Source organism: Trichechus manatus, unplaced genomic scaffold, assembly GCF_000243295.1.
Source record: "Trichechus manatus latirostris isolate Lorelei unplaced genomic scaffold, TriManLat1.0 scaffold00061, whole genome shotgun sequence".
Classification (NCBI taxonomy): Eukaryota; Metazoa; Chordata; class Mammalia; order Sirenia; family Trichechidae; genus Trichechus; species Trichechus manatus.
The window spans coordinates 6873507-6892643 of NW_004443997.1; positions in this window are offsets into that span (position 1 = coordinate 6873507).

The following is a 19137-nucleotide window of genomic DNA, read 5'->3' on the forward strand; positions in this document are numbered from 1 at the left end:
TCAGTAGTGAAGTCACTCCTGAGGTTCACCCTTCAGCCAGAGATCAGCCAGGTCTGTAGGGCCAACAGTAACACACGTGAGGAACGTGCTTCGTAATTCAGTTCATGCATAGGAGACAAACAGGAACACCAGCCCAAAAACAAAGGTGAGAAGGCAAGAAGGGGCGGGAAAACTAGATGAATGGAAACAGGAAACCCAGGGCGGAGAAGGGGAGACAGTTGACATATCATGAGGCTGGCAACCAATGTCACGAACAATTTGTGTATTAACTGTTTGATGAGAAATTAATTTGCTCTGTAAACTTTCACCTAAAGCACACACACATGCAAAATTAGCCAGTGAAAACCCCATGGATCACAACAGAGCTTTGGATCGCAACTTGCTTGCTTTGAGCATGTCATCAGGAAGGATCAATTGCTGGTTGAGGACATCATGTTGGTAAGGCCAATGAGGGTGAGGGAGACCCTCCATGAGATGGATTAGCACAACAGCTGCAATGAGGGACTCAAATGTGCCAGCGATTGTGAAGATCCAGCGATTGTGAGGATGACACAGGACTAGACCACGTTTCGTTCTGTTGTACGTAAGGTCGCCATGAGTCAGAGTTGACTCCCTGGCAACTAAACAACAAGTGCCTATGCAAACATCTCCTCCTCCATTCCATTTGAGTAACACAGAAACCTCCATAGACACTGGGAGGGTTCTCTACGTACCTCCCAAATACAATGGATCTTAGTAGTATTAGTCTCGCCAAGATAGCTGGCCAAGCACAGCAGAACTTGTCAAGACAGTGTGACCGTAGAGTCTCAGAGCCCTTTACCTCCCCAAGGGGATGGGCTTTTCCAGTTCCTTCTGTTCTGCCTCCCACTTGGTCTCCCTTCACTATCCCCAGCTGTCACTTTTTCGGAGTCAACCATGGAGGGAAGAGGCTGGGTGAGGTGGTTCTTGCTACTGGTGATGGTGGGGAGTTGGGGAAACCCTTGGGAGGTGAGCATGAGGCTTCAACTGAGTACCTCTGACCTGGGGCTGGACCACATCTCTTAGATGTCATTTAATATTTGAGAATAATTGTAAAGAACAGCTAAAATCAAAGGGGTCATTTTCCTGTGCAACAGACATTGCTCAACAATGATTTATTTTTAGTCAGTCAGTGAGAAAAATGTATGTAAACAGCTTACCACAGTGCCTCCCACATAGTGGGCACTCTACACTAAAAGACAAAACAAAACAGAACAAAACCCGTTGCCATCAGGCCAATTCCAACTCCTGGAGACCTCAGGTGTTGTAGAGTAGAATTGCTCCATGGGTTTTCTGGCTGTGATCTTTACAGAAGTAGATGCCGGGCCTTTCTTTCCTGGTACCACCGGGTGTGTTGATACTGCCACTCTTTGGGTTAGTTGTTTTGTTGTTCTTGGGTGCTGTTAAGTCGATTCCGGCTCATAGCAATCCCATGTGACAGAGTAGAACTGTCCCATAGGGTTTTCTAGGCTGTAATCTTCATGGGAGCAGATCACCAGGTCTTTTCTCCCACAGAGCAGCTGGTTGGGTTCGAACTGCCAACCTTTCAGTTAGCAGCCAAGCTCTAAACCATTAAGCAAAAACCCAGGGACCTAGACATGCAATACATGATATTATTATTGTTGTTCTTTTTAAAGGCATAGAGAGCATCAGGACCCTGCACGAGGGCAACAGTGGAAAGTCCAGGATGAACAAGGTTCTTGGAATGAAAGCCCGACCCCTCCCCGCAACCCCAGCCAGGTCCGCTCTGTCACCCCCATCCCATTAACTCCTCCTGCAAACCAGCCGGGCAGAGTACATGCTAGGGAATATTTTCATATCCCCTCGAAGCCTGAAGACATCCAGGGTGTCACAAGGCAGATAAATGCACTCATCTTCTCCTGCTGAAATTGGCACGCCCATCGTGGAGAGTCGATGATTTATTTACCAGTGACAGTTCTGCTCTGGGGTGGAAGTGCCCTCGTTTGCCAAGTGGTTCATTCATTTGTCTTTGTTGGCAGCACAGGCCTGCGGGATCCCCACCCGACTCCCACCGCCGCCTATTCCTCCTACTTGCCATGTTCACGCTGAAGGAGTGGGCAGGAGGGGTTGGCCCTGTGCTTGTGTTCCCACCTTCAGAAGTGCCCTCTGGGTCTGCTTCTGTGAGGAGGTCCCTAGGGGGGTGGTCATGGGCACAGGGGCCATATGTGGCATTAGAGAAACCACATCTCAGTGATTATTGACATTCTCAAGATCCCATGGGCTTAGGAGTCATATTGCTCTGAGCTCAAACGCTGTCCTGTTATTTATTAGCTATGTAGCCTCAAGCAAATAACTTGACGTCTGATCCTCAGATTCATCATCTGCTATGTGGGAATAAAAGCACCTATTTCCTGCTTTCCTGTGAGGGTAGCCTGTTAAAACAACTGATGCACAGTCAAGTGAGCCCGACATGTAGGAAGCCCTTACTAGCTATTTCTCAGATCTTTATCACTATTATTATTCCTCTGGGCTCAGATCTGGTCCCTGGAGAAGGAGTTTTCTCTTAGGCATGTGAAATGCTAGAGTTGGAAGCAACTTACAGAAAAAGCTGACAGCTAGGTTGAAGCTCTGACACTAACACTTAAATACTGTGTGATCTTAAGGCAAGAGACATTACTTTTCTGAACCTCGGTTTCCTCATCTGTAAAATGGGAGTAATAAAATGAGATATGTCACAAAAAGTATCTGGTACTCAAAGAGTACTCAGGGAAGGTCAGTGTTCTTCCACTTCCTCTTACGTGTACAGTGCTCACAATTTGCAAAGGGTGGTTACAGTCATCATCTGACCCGATCCCCACCATGATACCTCCCCCTCCTCTCAGGGATGGCTCATAATCCTTTATTCATGGAAACAGAAGCCCAGAGAAGTATAGCAACTTGCCCTAACCAGTATTCATTCATATTTACTGAGAGCCAACTGCATACCAGCAACTGTTATAGGTACTTCTAATACAGGAAAAAAAAATTCCTGTCCTTGTAGAGCTTACATTCAGCAGGTGGGTACAGATAATAAACAATGGAGATAGGGAGTATTGGTGTTTCAGTGGTAGAATTTTACCTTCCATGCAAGAGACTGGGGCTCAATTTCTGGCACCTGTACCTCAAGTACAGCTACTACCCGTCTGTCAGTGGAGGCTGGTGTGTTGCTATGATGATGAACAAGTTTCAGTGGAACTTCCAGACTAAGATTGTCTAGGAAGGAAGGCCTGTAGACCTACTTCCTAAAATCAGCCCATGAAAACCCTATGGATCACAATGGTCTGATCTGAAACCAATCATGGGTATGGCTAAGGACTGGGCAGTGTTTCATTCCACTGTTGTGCATGGAGTTACCATGAGTCACTGGCTGGCTCAATGGCAGCTAACAACAACAATGAAATAAATAGATAAATTTTCTGCTATTTTATAAAGTGGTAAGTGCTATGGAAAAACAGATCATGACAAGGAATCAGTGTGGTGCAATGGATTGCTTTTATACGGCCTTTCTTGCCATGGTCTTGTAACTCCCACCAAATGACTGGTGGGACTGTGCAGATGAGGTACTTGTGGCCCACCAAGGGGATTGGATAGCTTGCTAATAATGCAAATAAGATGCATGGCACCATTGTGGGGTGGGACCATGCAAATAAGGTGTATGGAACCCTAATGAGGAGATTGGTCAGTTTAGCCATCCCACTAGGCTTAAAATGAGCCATCCCAGAGGTGGCCAGAGGAGATCTCATGACCATCGAGAAAGAAAAGCTGGGAGTGGAACGCGTCGTTTAGACCCAGGGTCCCTGCGCTGGGAGCCTTCTAGACCCAGGAGAGAGGGAGAGCTGTAACACTGGAGTCAGCGCAAGATGGAGAGAAGTGGTGGCAGAGAAACGATAACAGCAGAGGCAGCAGAACCAGGAGACCAGCAGGAGATGATGTGATGGGTGTGCAGACCCATGGAGTGAGAGAGCTGAGCACCTTTGGGCAGGAGGCTTGCTGGTGGAGTGGGGTTCCTCTGGGCATTTATTGGCAGAGCTAAAAGAGCTTTGTAACACTTGCCTGATCAGGGCAGAGGTTGGGCTGAGAGTTCGAGAGGCCAAGGGCTAGAGAGAGGCTGGCCTGTGGGCATGGCTAAGAGGCTGTCCTGATCAAAGAACTGTATGCTGAGCTTTCCTGAACCTGAATTGTAACCTGTTGCTTTCCTAATAAACTCTATAACTGTGAGTATGATCTGTGGGTTCTGTGGGGCCATTGCAATGAATTAGTGAACCCAACAGAGAAGTAGAGTCCTGTGGGAGGGATGGCTGTTGTCAGTATTGGCAAAGATGGCCGAGAGAGGAGGTATGTCTGACCTCAGTCTCAGAAATCAGCCTTGGGCTGTTGATCTTGATTTTTCTTTCCCCTTATGAAGTTAAAGGATGTCAGATGCCTCTGCCACGCCATTTTTACAATCAGGAATGATGGATGAAGGGAGAAAGGGCAGGTTGCAGCTTTAAATAGGTTATTTAGGGTACGTGTAATTGGGAAGGTCCTGTTTAAACAAAGACTTGAAGAAGAGGAGGGGGTTGACCGCACGATGTCTGGGGGAAGTGCATTCCAGGCAGAAGGAACAGCATATGCAAAGGTCCTGTAGAGGGAGTGTGTTGGGTCATTCATGGAACAGCAAGGAGTGGAGTGAGCAGGGTGAAGAGGGTAAGTGGAAAGGGATGAGGTCGGAGGAGCTGAGAGACTGTGGGATGTGTGTACTGGGGGAGAGGGAATCCTTTAGGGCTTTGTATCTATGATAAGGGCTGTGGCTTTTACTTTGAATGAAATAGGAAGCCATAGGAGGGACTTGAGCAAAGCCATGTCATCATCTGAGTTACATTTTAACAGGATCCCTCGGCTGTTGTGCTAAGAATTTACTGTGGGAACAAGGGCGGACCGAGGGAGCTATTGCTGCACCAGGCTCCAGTCAGAGTGGAGGCGGGTTGGGGGGGGCAGGAGATGGTGAGAAATGTTTGGAGGCTGGAGAAGTTTGGGAGTTCAGGATTTCCTGATGAACTGGAGGGAGAGCTAGTAAGTCATGGGGCTATATGTGGAACCTAGGTCTCCCGAGCCTTCCCTGTGCTGCAGGACTACACAGCTAGTGTTTTGTGATCACTGCTGGTTACCACCCTCCCAGCCTCCTCATGCTTCCAGTTCCTGGTGGCCCTGCCAGGACTCGGTGTTGGGTTCCTCTGGCTTGTCAGGGGGACATAGTGCTAACCTCAGGGAGGGGTTAGTGCTGGGCTGGAGCCCTGGTGAACGTCAGCCACCCATCCCCAGCGTGCACCACCAGTCCTGCCTGAGTAGCTCAGCTCCAGCTTGGCAGCTCCACCTCTGTTTGTTGCATCACTCTGGTTGTCAGGGAGATAAATTCCCAGGTCACGCTCCCAGATTAGGAACTGGGTGGAATGAGGTGGAGCACATGAGCTCATAAACAACACTGTCACTGTTTGCACTGTTGACCTTAGTAATGGACCAGAGAGCCGCTCGCCTAAATCTTGTTCCTTCTTCAGCCGGGCACCATGGACAGAGCAGGGCCTACAGGAATGAGCATGGGCTTTGGGCTCAGACACTTCTGGATTCAAATCCTGACTGTGCCTCCTACTACCTGTGTGACCTTGGGCAGATCGCTTTGCTTCTCTGATCTCCCATTTCTTTCAATGGGGATGATACGACCCCCTTCCTAGGCTTGTTGTAAGGGATGAATGATAAAAGATGGGTGATCATTGTAAAGTGACAACTGCTGGACATATAGGACTCATATGACAAGGGAGTCAGAGAGAATGGACAGTACTTGGTGACAGGCTGACAAGGAGAGAGAGGAATCTGGGTTTTGAGGGGGTGTGTTGATGTCATGGGTATCCTTGGGTAGGGATTTATGCTTGGTTACTAACCTAAGGGTTGGTGGTTTGAACCTCCACAGCATAAGAAAGGCCTGGCGATCTGTTTTTGTAAAGATTACAGCCAAGAAAACCCTATGGAGCAGTTCTGCTCTGTGACACGGGGTCACCATGAGTAGGGATCGACTCAAAGGCAATAGGTTTTGCTTTGGTTGATACCATGTAGTAAACTGGGGGCAGGGGAGCAGGTTTAGGGGGGACTATTGAGTTTTGTTTTGGACATGTGGAGTTAGAGGAGCCCATGGGTGGAGATGTCTAGGAGGTATCTGGAGCTCCAGAGATCTGATCTGAACTAGAAGTACGGGTGTAGGTGTGTTAGCTTGGAGATGGTTGTTGGAGCTGTGGAACATGGTGATGATGAGTCCAGGGAGAAGCAGAGGACTCCAGGCACTACTGTATGTAGATGCTTCCAGAAAGTGGACCTGCAAAGGACTCTGAGAAGCTGGGATAGAGGTGGGAGGACTTGTCCAGGGCCTCAGAGGAGTTGTGATTGAGCTGGGTTAGAACTCGGGTGTCACCTTATAGGTGGTGTGGGAGATGCTGCTAAACCCAACACCCCACCTGTCTATCTCCCTCCTCCCCTCTGTAGCAGCTGGTGTTCTTTGTTTTCAAGCTAAAGAAATGGACTTGAGCTAATTTAAGGGAGAAATTACTGGAATTAAATTGAAATTAAAGCTGAACAAGCAAGGACAGGAACAGAGTCTCTTGGGATCTAGGAAGCAAGAGGATGGGCATCTCTTCAGGGCACTGTCACTGGGGTGAATCAGCCTCAACAGTCTCCCATCCTCGAGTCCCTCTGCACAAAGTTCAAGTTCCCCAGGAGAGAGGCCCTGATTGGCTTAGCTTGGACCGTGTGCCCACCCTTGGGGAAGAAAGGCCAAGGCCCCTTGATGGAAAGTCCCAGTAAAACTGCACAAAATGGGGAGAAGTGATACCCCAAAGAGAAACTGAAAGACTGTGCCCAGAGGAAAGGGAGAGGATGCTGTCAGCCAGAAGCCCCAGGTGTCCCCTCCCCAGGCCTGCACAGGACTTTCTGGAGCTGGAGCCTCTGTAACAAGGTTCAAGTGCATTCTCCGAGGAGATAAGACCACGAGCATGGATGAATGTGATTGGCCAATCTGATTGATTCATCATTACCCGCTTATACATGGCAGGATCCCAAGGGATGCAACAGAAGATAGAACAGGATAGCATTAATGAGAGGGGAACGGGAAAGAAAAGGCCTTGGCCATCCAGACTAATTAGGGGTGATGTGGGGTAGGGAAGGTAAGACTATACCACCGAAGTGCTTTTTATATGGCAGGAATTGCTCTAAGCATTTTATATATCGTAACTCATTTATTCCCCACCGCAACCCAATGAGGCACTCTATTATCACCCCTATGTTACTGACAAGGAGACTGATGCAGCACAGAGAAGTTAAGAAATTTGTCCAGGGTCATCCAGCTCTTATAAGTGGTAGAGCAGAATTCAAACCCAGGCAGTCCACTTCCAGAGACTATCTGTATAATCATTACACAGTATGACTACATGAATGCCATGTTCTAGGAGGGGAAGTGAAATTTGCATCAGGTAAATATATTACATCATAAGTTCTCATATGAGAATCCAATTTTAGATTTAACAGCCAGGTTTACTTTTCTAGGAGCCCCTTGGTAGTGCAGTTAACTCTCTCAACTGCTAACCAAAAGCTTGGAGGTTTCAGTCCACCCAGAGGTGCCTTGGAAGAAAGACCTGGTGATCTACTTCTGAAAAATCAGCCACTGAAAACCCTATGGAGCACAGTTCTACTCTGACACACATGGGGTCACTGTGAGTTGAAAATGACTCAATCGCAATTGATTACTTTCTAGTTATAGATGCAATACATTCTGCATGCAGAATATTCAGAAAACACAGAAAAGAACAAAGGACTTGAACTTCCACCTTCTTTAAAAAGTATAATGGCATTTTAAAAACAACTAAAACAAAATAGAAATTTATATTTATTTCTTTGAAATTGGGGCATCATACCATATCGATTATTTGAAGCCTCTTTTTCCCATGAACTGTTACTGTGTCAATAAATCATCCTCAAGAGCATATTTAATGGTTGTGTAATGTTTCCCATTACATGGATGTACCATAGGTTGTCTAACTAATCCCCTCTAGTGAAACCATTAGATCATTTCCAGTTATCTCTGAGTGTAAATGCAGCAGACACTGCCAGGGCTCTGCCCAGACACCACAGATCTCTTACTATGTCTTTGCACTGCTCCTCTGGCTTTGGGGGGCCTTTATTTCTAAGGTCCTGCACCTGGGACTCCTCTTTGGAGGACTACTCCAGAACTACTGGGGCCACTTTGCCTACAGGGTCAAAGAGCTGGAAGCTTGAACCTCCTACCTTCCATCCCTAGGGCAGATCTTAGCCAATGATTGTTAGATGTGGGAGTAGGAAAGCCTAGTTCCCTTACTTCAGATCAGAAAAAAATTCTGAGCCACTCAAGGGTTCCTTTCTGACAGCTCTGTCCAATAGAAATATAACATGAGCCACTTTTGTAATTTAAAATTTTCTAGTTGTTAGCTGCTGTCAAGTTAACTCCAACTCATGGCGACCTTAGGTACAACAGAACAAAATATTGCCTGGTCCTGCATCATCCTTACATCGTCACAAGTTCGAGGCCATCTTTGCAGCTATTGTGCCAATCCATCTCACCAAGGGCCTCCCATACCCTCATTGGCCGTCTACTTCACCAAACGTTATGTTCTCCTCTAGCAATGGATCCCTCCTGATGACATGCCCAAAGCAAGACAGTCAGACAATGATCAGTTATAATCTGTAGGGTTTTCATTGGCTAATTTTTAGAAGTAGATCACCAGGCCTTTCTTCCTAGTCTTTCTTAGTCTGGAAGCTCCACTGAAACCTGTCCACCATGGATGACCCTGCTTGTATTTGAAATACCAGTGGCATAGCTTCCAGCATCACAGCAACATGCAAGGCACCAAAGTATGACAGACAGACAGATGGGTGGTAGAATTTTCTAGGAGCCACATTAAAAAAGTTAAAAGAAACAAGTGAAATTAATTTTTTTGGAACTGATCTATATGACCAAAAGCATATGGCAGAAATGATGTTATGCCATTTTCAAGAAGAGATCATGAAAGACATATTTTACAGTGTGAGATTGGCAATAAATGTCACAAAACAATTGTGTATTAACTGTTTAACGAGAAACTAATTTGCTCTGTAAACTTTCACCTAAATCACAATTTAAAAAAAGAGAGAGAGGGAAAAAAAGACATATTGTAACTACTGCCTCCTGCTTTCTGTTGGATGACTCATCCTGCGGAAGCCAGCCGCCATATTATGAGGACTCTCAAGGAGCTCTCTGGAGAGGCCTACATAGTGAGGAACTGAGGCCACCAGCCAACAGCCAGTGAGGAAGTGAGACCTCCCACCGACAGCCACGGAAGTGAGCTTAGAAGCAGATCCTCCAGTCGCAGTCAGGCCTTCAGATGACTGTAGCTATGGCTGACATCGTCATTGCAACCTCTTGCGAGACCCTGAGCAAGAACCACCCAGCTAAGCCTCAAGTGAATTCCTGAACCTCAGAAACTGTGAGACAATAAATGTTACTGTTTTAAGCCACTAAGTGTTTGGGCCGTTTGTATGCCACAGTAGATAACTAATAGAGCTACCTACTACGTCTTCCTCTTGGAGATTCACAGTGCACATCACCAGACTGAAGAAGAATGTTTAACTTTGTCTAACCCAGAACTTCTCAGACTTATTTGGCTGCAGAAAGCTCCCCACCCTCTTTTCTTTTCATGGTAAACCTCCCCACCCCCTTTTCTTTTCATGGAATCCACTTTGGGGACTGCTGACCTAGCACGAATTTTTGGGCACACCCAGAGATTGTCAATTTCTGTCACTTCGGCAAAGACATTCTTTGTCCTGCAACAATGGTGTCTGCACTGGCTTAGATATGAAGTGTGTGTGTGTCTGTGTGTGTGTATGTTTGTGCATGCATATCCCTATTGGCAGGAAGCTGTGTTGTCATATCTGCTGTGGATTTTATAAGCCATCACTGTTGGAACCAGAACAAGTCAGTCTGTCATGCAGCTCGGATGGAGCACAAACAGGCACAGGAAAATTAGAATTGTCCCATGATATCAGGTCACTAGGCAGCGTTTCCAAGACAGCTGGTCCTTGCCATTCTCCCCTGCCCTGTTTCCCTTTCCTGAGCGGCTGGGATATGATAATAAGTCAGCAATAGTCCTGTTTAGTTTGCAGACTCTTCCCAGCAGCTCTCTAGAGGATATTTAGCTTGGCAATGAATTATTCCCATTTAACAGACGAAGAAACTGAGGCCCTGAGTGGGCATTACCTATTAAACCCACACATTATTCCCTCTGCCAGAAACCCTTGATCTTTCCTCTCACCTTACCGTCTGCTGGCCCAGCTAACACAGTGGTCTGGAACCAGCCTGCCAGAGTTCGAAACTGGCTCAGCTACTCCCCGACGGCACATTTTTGGATCATAGTGCCACCTTGCAGGGCTAATAACAGATTTAATGGAATAATGGATGTGAAGAGTGTAGATATACCTTGGCTAATAAGCATTCAATAATGTTATTATTAATACTCAACCTGTAGGTTTCAACTTAGACATCATTTCTTCCTAGAAGCCTTCGGAAAGTATTCCTACCCCTACTCAGCTTGGGTACAGACCTCCTCTGGGTTCCCACAGCTTCCTGTGCAGCCCCCATCCCGGTGCCTAATCCCCTAGTGGTTCTTGACCCATCTGCAAACAAGAATCCCCAGGGGAGCTTTTAAAAAATATGAATGCCTAGACCCCACCCCAGACCAATTAAAGTAGAATTTCTGGAAGTGGGGCCTGCACATGACTATTTCTAGACCATGAGCTTCCTGAGGGCAGAGTTTTTTTTTTTTTAAGGTTTTTTCTTTTTTTTTTTTTAAATTGTGCTTTAGGTGAAAGTTTGCAGCTCAAGTTAATTTCTCATACAAAAATTTACACATATATTGTTATGTGACATTAGTTGTAATCCCTATAATGTGATAGCACACTACCCCTTTCTACCCTGGTTTCCCGTGTCCATCCAACCAGCTCCTGTCCCTTCCTGCCTTTTCATCCTGCCTCCGGAGAGGAGCTGCCCATTTGGTCTCGTGTATCTGTTTCAACTAAGAAGCACACACCTCACAAGTATTATTTTATGTTTTATAGTACAATCTGATCTTTGAAGAGTGGGCTTCAGAAATGGTTTTACTTCTGGTTAACAGAGCATCCGGGGGCCATGGTTTCAGGAGTTCCTCCAGTCTCAGTCAGACCATTAAGTCTAGTCTTTCTGTATGAATTTGAGTTCTGCTTCACACTTTCTCCAGCTCCGTAAGGGACTCTCTGTTGTGTTCCCTCTCAGGGCAATCATTGGTGGTAGCTGGGCACCATCTGGTTCTTCTGGTCTCAGGCTAATGGGGTCTTCTGGTTTATGTGGCCCTTTTGTCTTTTGGGCTAATATTTTCCTTATGTCTTTGGTGGAGGGCAGAGATTTTTGCCTGACTTTTTCATAAATGCCCCCCACTCCAACCTCCACCCCACCGAAGCTCAGCCAACGGCCTGAAACAGAGTAGGTGCTCGAAAAACATTTGTTGAGTGATTGAATAAATGCATGCGTGTATGAATGAATTTACAACAGGAAGAGCCAGGAAGCAATGGATAACTGCCTCATCCTTGGAATTCAGTCTGGGTCCCAAGTTCCCTTCATCTGAAGACATCATGCTTTGAAGGATCATAGTCATGTGCAGGCTCTGCAGCCAGGAGGGTAGGACTCAGGCAGGCACCAGCCCCAGTCTCTGACCTGTGCTCAGGAGAGAACTGAGGCATTCCTGTAGGATTGGGCTCAGGGACCGAGGGTTCCCTAAGCCAGCTAGAGTTCATTGTGAAAAGCGGGAAAGCACTCCTGCCATCAGCATGCAGAAAAGGACCCGAAGAGCCCCCTTCAATGTCCAGGGAGCCTGTGTGGTTTGAAAAAAGGCAGCTGGGTTAGAATCAAGGCAGGTGGATTCAAGACTCAATTCTTGTAGCTATAGAATGTGTGGCCTTGAACAAGTTCCTTTGCCTTTATGAGCCTCAACTTCCTCATCTGCCAACTGGGAATAATAGTAGCCCCAACTTTTGTAGGAAAATTGGGAGGATTTGAAAGGACAATGCTTGTAAAGCAGTTAGCACAGAGCTTGATATATAAGATGAGCTGAGAATGATTCTTATTACTTCTGTTGTTAATCTACTATTACCTAATTATCATGTATTAATTAATAATTAGTACCATTGAAATCTCTGTAAAGCGCAATTCTACTCTGACACACATGGGGTTGCCATGAATTGGCATTGACTCGATGGCAACTAGTTTTTGGTATATTAATTAAATATTAATGATGTTATTATTGATAACTTAAACTAGGTTATTGATGTGTTCATTGGAAAGCAGTGCACCTGTTGGGCTTTACTAGGAGTTAGAAGTCAGCCAGTCTTTTTGAGTAGACTGTGAGCCCCCTGAAGGTAGGGATACATTCCCTTCATCTTTGTACCTGCAGCTCTAAGCACAGGATCCGACAGAATCAAAAGACAAATCGTGGGAATGTGACTACCAGCACTGGTCTTGGCTGTAACCAGGAATCCCATAACTCCCCTCTTTTCCCCTTCTGAGCTAACTGATAATAATAGTCACTAACATTTGGACCTCGCCAGATGGAATACACAGGACTCAAATCAACTACATAATGTGGAAAGAGATGAGGAAAAGCTCAACATTATCAGTCAGAACAAGGCCAGTGGCCAACTGTGGAACAGACCATCCATTGCTCATATGCAAGTTGAAGTTGAAGCTGAAGAAAATCAGAACAAGTCCACAAGAGCCAAAGCATGACCTTGAATATATCCTACCAGAATTAAGAGACCATCTCAAGAATAGATTTGATGCATTGAACACTAATGACTGAAGAGCAGACAAGTTGTAGAATGACATCAAGGACATCATACGTGAAGAAAGCAAGAGGTCATTAAAAAGACAGGAAAGAAAGAAAAGACCAAATTGGATGTCAGAAGAGACTCTGAAACTTGGTCTTTAGCCCTGAATAGTTAAGGCAAAAGGAAGAAATGATGAAGTAAAAGCTGAACAGGAGATTTCAAAGAGCAGCTTAAGAAGACAAAGTAAAGTATTATAATGACACGTGCAAAGACCTGGAGTTAGAAAACCAAAAGGGAAAAACATACTTGACATTTCTCAAGCTGAAAGAACTGCAGAAAAAATTCATACCTAGAGTTGCGTTATTGAAGGATTCTATGGGGAAAATATTAAATGATGCAGGAAGCATCAAAAGAAGATGGAAGGAATACACAGAATCACTATACCAAAAAGGATTGGTCGACGTTTAACCATTTCAGGAAGTAGCATATGATCAGGAACTGATGGTACTGAAGGAAGAGGTCTAAGCTGCACTGAAGATATTGGCAAAAAGCAAGACTCCAAGTATTGATGGAATACCAATTGAAATGTTTCCACAAATGGATGTAGTGCTGGAAGTGCTCACTTGTCTATGCCAAGAAATTTGGAAGACAGCTACCTGGCTCACCAACTGGAAGAGATCCATGTTTATGCCTATTCCCTAGAAAGGTGATCTCACCGGATGTGGAAATTATTGAACAATATCATTAATATCACATGCAAGTAAAATTTTGCTGAAGATCATTCAAAAGTGGGCTGCATTAGTACATGCACAGGGAACTGCCAGAAATTCAAGCTGGATTCAGAAGAGGACATGGAACCAGGGATATCACTGCTGATGTCAGATGGATCCTGGCTGAAAGCAGAGAATACCAGAAAGATGTTTACCTGTGTTTTATTGACTATGCAAAGGCCTTCGACTGTGTGGATCATAAAAAATTATGGATAACACTGCAAAGAATGGGAATTCCAGAATACTTAATTGTGCTCATGAGGAACCTGTACTTAGACCAAGAGGCAGTTGTTCAGACAGAACAAGGGGATACTGTGTAGCTTAAAGTCAGGAAAAGTGTGAGTAGGGTTGTATCCTTTCACCATACTTACTCAATCTGTCTGCTGAGCAAATAATCCGAGAAGCTGCAGTATATGAAGAACAGGCATCAGGACTGGGGGAAGATTCATTAACAACCTGCGATAATGCAGATGACATAAACTTGCTTGCTGAAAATGAAAAGGACTTGAAGCATTTATTGATGAAGATCAAAGACCACAGCCTTCAATATGAATTACATCTCAATATAAAGAAGACAAAAATCCTCACAACTGGACCAGTTAGCAACATCATGATAAACGGAGAAAAGATTGACGCTGTCTAGGATTTCATTTTTCTGGGATCTACAGTCAGTGCCCCTGGAAGCAGCAGTCAGGAAATCAAAAGACACATTGCGTTTTGGCAAATCTGCTGCAAAAGACCTCTTTAAAGTGTTAAAAAGCGAAGATGTCACCTTGAAGATTAAGGTGCGCCTGACCCAAGCCATGGTGTTTTCAGTCACCTCATATGCATGCGAAAGCTGGACAGTGAATAAGGAAGACCAAAGAAGAATTGATCCCTTTGAATCATGTTGTTGGCGAAGAATATTGAATATACCATGGAATGCCAAAAGAACGAACAAATCTGTCTTTGAAGAAGTACAGCCAGAATGCTCCTTAGGAACAAGAATGGTGAGACTGTGTCTCACATATGTTGGACACGTTATCAGGTGGAATCAGTCCCTGGAGAAGGACATCATGCTTGGTAATAGAGGGTCAGTGAAAAAGAGGAAGACCCTCAATGAGATGGATTGACACAGTGGCTGCAACAGTGAGCTCAAGCAGAACAATGGTTGTGAGGATGGTGCAGGACCAGGCAGTGTTTCGTTCTGTTGTACACAGGGTCGCTATGAGTCAGAACCGACTCGACAGGACCTAACAACAGCAACAGCAGCATTTACAGGGAATCCCTGGGTAGTGCCAACAGTTAACATGCTTGGCTGCTAACGGATAGGTTGGAGGTTCAAGTCCACCCAAAAGTGCCTCAGAAGAAAGACCTGGCCAGCTACTTCCAAAAAATTAACTATTGAAAACCTTGTTGAGCATAGTTCTACTCTGACACACATGGGGTTGCCAAGAGTAGGAATCAACTCGACAACAACTAGTTTGGCTCAACATTTATAGAGCAGGCTCTTTGTGCCTGGCACTAGGCTGAACGCTGTACAAGTATCACCTCACTGAGTCCCAATAACACCCCCTTTTCTCAGATCCGTGGGACACCACTGGCCCAAAGCCAAAAATTGACTGGCTCAAGTTACAGAGCCTGAATTAGAAAGCTGTCAGGTTGTCTTGAAAAATCCAGCTTTAGCCCCACCCCCTACCTCCTTCTTGAGCCTTCCCACCTTCCAAACAACTCCTGTGCCCAGGACATTGGGTGGGAGGGGACCTGAAGCAGCCTCACCTCCCACCAGCTCTAGGTGCTGGCTCAGTTCAGAGGTGGTATTGATTTTCACATTATTATGCATAACCCATGAGGCACCAAGGGGCCAGGGGGAGGGGAGGAGGAGAAACCAGTCACTGATTCCCGGAATTTATTTTGAGACACATTAATTTGTTTCTTCCCTTCAAGGTAAAATCAAGTCATCTCCATATATCACCACTGGCAGCCGGCTGGCTAGCAGGCTGGTGGGAGGACGCGCCTTGGATAAAACTCTGGGGAGGTGGGTCATGGGAGAGGGGTGGGGAAGCAGGTCCTTCCTGCGCCAGCATCATCCAAGTGAGGGCCCGGGACAATATTCCTCTGTGATTTGGTTGGGCATCTCTGGAGAAGGGTCGAGTCATACACTTTGATGCTAACTCACGTGTCTTTGGACCAGAAGTTCTCAGAACAGAAATGAGTCAGCTTTCTGAGGTTGAGATCATGTCTGATTTTCTGAGTGACTCACTTAACATTCATTCATTCATTCAATAAATAATCATTGTTTATGATGTAGCAAGCACTGCGCTTGGCATAGAGGACACAGTAGTGGACAAGAGAGGAAAAAAAAATCCTTCCCCTTTAGGAGTTTGCATTCTAGGGTGCATTTGTGTGATGTGTGTTGAGGCGGCTTCCATTTTAATATGTTTGTGTGTTTGCAACCAAGCAAAAAAATTCTGAGAGGTGCTTTGCAGTAAATGAAGCAGTGTGATGTATTTATTAACCAGGGATCGAATGGGGGCTACTATGGATTGTGAGGCCTCTCTGCACAGGAGGGATTTGAAGGGACACCTGAGTTCATGAGGATATGAAAGAGGCAGCCAGGCAAAGAGCTGGGAGCAGAGTGTTTGTGACCAAAGGAATAGAAAGTGCAAAGGTCCTGTGGTGAGACTGAGTATGGTGTGTTTGAGGGACAGAAAAGAGAACTGTGGACAGTGAACAAGAGAGGAAGCTGCAGGAGGTGAAGTTGGGGAGGTGACTGAGGCCAGATCGTGCAGGGCTTTGGAAGCCGTGGAAAGGAGTTTGGGTTTTATTGGTTCAACCATTTATCCAGGCAATCAGTAAGTACCTCCTGTGCACCAGACACTGTCCTAGGAGTTAGGGATACAGTGGAGAAGTAATGAGATGTGGTCTCTGCTTTCATGAGATCGCATATGAGGGGAAGCCATGTCTTCTTGTGAGATTTAAATAAAACTAGCTCATAACCTCTATCCGGTGCCCTCCCCAAGAGATCTTTGACGTCTCAGGAACTATATTCTCATGGTCCCTTCTAGCTTCAGACTCCTGCTTCTGAGGAATTATCCTCTCTATTTGCTTTGCTCTGGGTTGCCCTCAGTCTCTACCCAAAGAGCATTCTGGATATACGCTCTGCCAAAGACCACTCATACCAAGCATTTGTGGGTACATCATACTTCCCTAAAGGCTAGGATTGGCATATGAGTTTGATACCACCATGCAAAGAATTTCAAATTGAATCTAGTGTACCGTTTATTTAGGTTCCTGGTCCACCCACCATCTTGCATTTCTTAGTACAGACCAGCCCTGCCACCATATTACCAGACAGTCTTACCTTGGAGGCTCCACTCGCTTGTGCAGATTAATGTGATCCTTCATGCCCTTGGCATGGGCACCATTTCATGGGTGGGCTGTCCATGCTATCTGTTCATGAGTGTCACCACTGAGTGGCTCAGAACTGGCAGACTTGGTAATAATAGCCTTGCGCTCCTCCTCTTCTCAGGCTTTTGAAGTGGAAAGGAACAGTACCCAATACCTAGCACAGTGCCTGACCCATGGCAGGTACCCAGGAAATATTTGTTGAAGAAATATCCAATGAGTAGGGATTTTCCCTGTGGCCTTAAAAGAAGAGCAGCTAGGGCCACTTGGGTTTTTATTATTATTATTTATTTTGCTACACAAATACCCAAGCTATTATAATGCAGTGTACCGTGTTGGGATAAGGGTAAACAAGGAGGGCTCTGGCCAGCCTGGTGGGAGTCTGAGCTGAGATCCTAAAGAATTGGCTAGAGAAGAGGGTGGGGGAATAGTCCTTGACAGAGAGAGTGGTGTGTTCAAAGTTCTGGTAGCAAGAAAGGGCCTGTCTGTTGGGAGAACAGAGGGAAGTTAGGCAGGGTGGGGGGGCAGAAGTTGGGGAGTTGGGGCTGGGGTGGAGAGAGGTAACTAACATTGCCTTGTAAGTCCTACGGAGAAACTTGAGAACAATGGGGAACCATCAGTGGATTTTATTAGGGGCATATCTTTTGCCTTGACTCGAGTGTTTTTTTGTCTGGGGGGTTAATCATCAATACCTGACAGGAGTGACCCCCTCCTGTGGTGATCCATCCCTGAGCCTTACCTCCCATGCCAACAGCCCCAATTTGAAATATCACCTTTTCCCACAATTTGGACTGACTCACTTAAGACACACTGTATTTTGCTTTGTTGGGAGAAAGACAGAATAGAGAAATAGTTAAGAGTGAAGGTTCTGGAGTCAGGCTGCCTGGGTCTGCCACATACCAGCTGTGTGCTTTGGGAGCAGTGTACTTAATCCTTCCGTGCCTCAATTTCCTATCAGTGAAATGGAGATAACAGTTGGATTCGCCTCATAGGATTTTAGTGGGGTGAAATGTATTAATGCACATAAAGCACTTAGCACAGTGCCTGGCACACAGTAAGTGTTCAATGAAGGACAGATATTCTTTTATCTGCCTACCTCTGTTACTGGACTGGGAGCTCCTTGTGAGCAGGGATTGTGGCTCATTGTTCCCTGTATCTTGGCACCTAGCACAAGGCACCAAGGTTAGGTGCTCAGGAAATGTCATGGATTGAATTGTTTCCCCCCAAAATACATGTCAACTTGGCTAGGTCATGATTCCCAGTATTGTGTGATTGTGCACCATTTGGTTATCTGATGTGATTTTCCTATGTGTTGTAAATCCTGCCTCTATGATGTTAATGATGTGGGAGCGACAGTTATGTTAACAAGGCAGGACTCAATCTACAATCTTAGGGTTGTGTCTTAAGCCAGTCTCTTTTGAGATATAAAAGAGAAGCAAGCAGAGAGACATGGGGACCTCATACCACAAAGAAAGCAGCACCGGGAGCAGAACGCGTCCTTTGGACCCAGCGTTTCTGCGTGAGAAGCTCCTAGACAAGGGGAAGATTGAGGACAAGGACCTTCGCCCAGAACCAGCAGAGAGAGAAGGCCTTTCCCTAGAGCTGGTGCCCTGAATTTGGACTTCTAGCCCACTGGACTGTGAGAGAATAAATTTCTCTTTGTTAAAGCCATCCACTTGTGGTATTTCTGTTACAGCAGCACTAGATAACTAAGACAGGAAATATTCACTGAATTATTCTGTAATGTGAGGGTTTGGAGGTGCCATTCAGAAGTGGCCCAGCAGCTCCACATCAATTCTTCCTGAAAGCAAGCACCTAGGTTCGAGTTCTGCTCTATCACCATGTGACTTTGCCTTTCTTCTCTGTTAGCTTCACCTTCTTCACTGAAAAATATCTACTTCCTAGGGTGACATGGCGGTTAAATGGGATTGGCTTCAGGGATGGAGCATGTGACCCAGGTCTGGCCAATGAAAGCACTGGTTTCTTGAACTGTGCTTACTTCAGGGATGATCATGTGACCCATGCTGGCCCAGCAGGAAAGACCCTCAGGAATATGACAGAAGTTACTGGAAAAGGG